This window comes from Echinops telfairi, unplaced genomic scaffold, assembly GCF_000313985.2.
Source record: "Echinops telfairi isolate 266 unplaced genomic scaffold, ASM31398v2 ScPeMD7_34;HRSCAF=130, whole genome shotgun sequence".
Classification (NCBI taxonomy): Eukaryota; Metazoa; Chordata; class Mammalia; order Afrosoricida; family Tenrecidae; genus Echinops; species Echinops telfairi.
This window is the reverse complement of record NW_022103931.1, coordinates 2101810-2103752: the sequence shown is the minus strand read 5'-3', so window position 1 is coordinate 2103752 and position 1943 is coordinate 2101810. Positions and strand designations below refer to the sequence as shown.

At 42.2% G+C, this 1943-nt stretch overlaps 1 long non-coding RNA gene across 1 annotated transcript in view; it reads left to right on the top strand.

The window, feature by feature from the left end:
• The first annotated feature begins 492 nt into the window (after nucleotides 1-492).
• Nucleotides 493-1943, top strand: part of LOC123521678 — a 5372-nt gene continuing 3921 nt past the window's right edge. Inside the window, exon 1 of the long non-coding RNA XR_006680065.1 lies at nucleotides 493-655. This is a non-coding gene — a long non-coding RNA (uncharacterized LOC123521678). The remainder of the gene's footprint in view (nucleotides 656-1943) is intronic.

Genomic DNA, 1943 nt, shown 5'->3' with positions numbered 1-1943 from the left:
ACGTGGGAGAAGAGAACGGGATTTATTGGTTTTGACTTTGTTGGTAGGATTGGACCAAGTTTGAGGTTGTAGGAGATTCTTGAGGCAGGGAAGAGTTGGACTTTGTACTCCTGACAGGCACTACTGTGGACCTGGTCCAGTCACTTGGGAGACCTTGAAGTAGTCATTTGAACTCTTGTCTCTTTTTATTTCAAAATCAGGGAAGCAATAATGCCTCCTGTAGCTCAAGGCTGGAGCACACAGATCTGAGCTTGGGGAAATCGGTGGTTTCAAGGATAATCCCTACCAGTTGCCTGGGATTTGATTAGGACTCAATGCAGCCCCATGTGGTCCAGAGTCAGATGGATGATTTTCCTCAAATAGATGCCCAGACCGCTCTTCTAAGGTCTTCATGGACTCCAACCTCCAGATCTTTGGTTAGCAGATGAATGTTATTTGTTTGCCCCAAGGACCCTGGAACAATTCCAGTTTTCTTGTTAATTTCAGGCTATCCAGGACAGATCTATAGATTAATATGTGAATGCTACTTAGATCCTGATCCAAATCAACTCTGCAAAAGAAGAAAAGTCCTTCATGCTGCTGAGACACTTAGGCATTTGGAGTTTGGAGATTGATTGTGTGTCTGATGCTCTTAAGGAATTGTTCATTATACCAGGTATTATAATGGCACTGTACTTTACATACTAAAATAGTTGTGGATTCTAATTTACCAATAAAGCTTCTCTATCCAAGGCTCTATGATCCCCACCAGATGGTTGGGTGCACTATGCTTCCCAGTATATAAGAGGGGACTGCTCAGTTTCTCTTACCACCCTGCTGGCTATAAGGATGAGCCATCTTTTAAGTTGCAGCAGGGAGAAACCAAGGTCCTTCAAAGAGTATACCCAAGATCTGTCTGAAATGGCCCAGACCAAATGCAGGACTGAGACTATGGGATAACTGCCTCATCCAAAAGTGTGGAACAGTGACAGGTGGGCTGGCTTCCTGGCCCATGGAGGCTAAGGCTGTGACCATGTGGCTGAATGGATGAAGAGACCAATGACTCTTCTTCCAATTTGCTGATCTTGCTTTGGCTTGAGCTTTTCCATAAGAAAGCATTTAATTGTATGATGTGAATTGTATGTCAACAACTGCTTCCTTTCTGTAAAAAAAGTTTAAGGGTACAAAAGAAACCTCATTTTGAATCTAATTTAAAAAGAACCTTTATTAAGTCTTAAGAGACAAATACAACACATCACCCGGATGAGGGAGACCACCAACCCAAGGTTGAAATGGCAGCCAAGGGCTCATAATTGAGACTCTAAAATGGGGTGTGTGGGGAAACTGTCATAAGGCATGACTGGTGGCAGAGTCACATAGAGTAACAGGCGGACCTATGCACTGAAGCATGAACTAGTCCATGATTGGGACGTGCCCACCATTGGATAGCAGTCTACTGCTTCTTCCCACATTAGCATGCGCTTCAAAGTCCAAAGGAGTGTTCGGCGTATTTAGTCTGCACCAGGTATTTAAGGTAGAGTCCAGTTCACTTAGTGAGGTTTCCAAAGCAAGTCTTTCTGAAGAGACCTACGGAGAACACTGTAAAATGTCCACAATAGTTCCATATACAGAACCTAAGACACATTCAATCTGTTCAGGGATTTATTTTCATTATTAACCATTTTGTATCAGTTGAAATTCACAAACCTCATCACCTTTGAGTTCTAGAAATCTTGATTTAGAGTGGTCAGCTCCGATGTAGGATTTTAGTCCAATGCAGTCCAGAAGTTCCTCAAAGATGATGTCTTAGTAGGTCAGAAAAGCAGCAGTTTATCTGTAAATGACAAAACTTTACTTGGCAAAGGTTAATAAATAAAAATATATATTGTCCCAAAAGACTTGATCAGAAAATTCCTGAACCAGAAACAGAGAGAGGACCACATCCTAGGCCACCAATCGATATT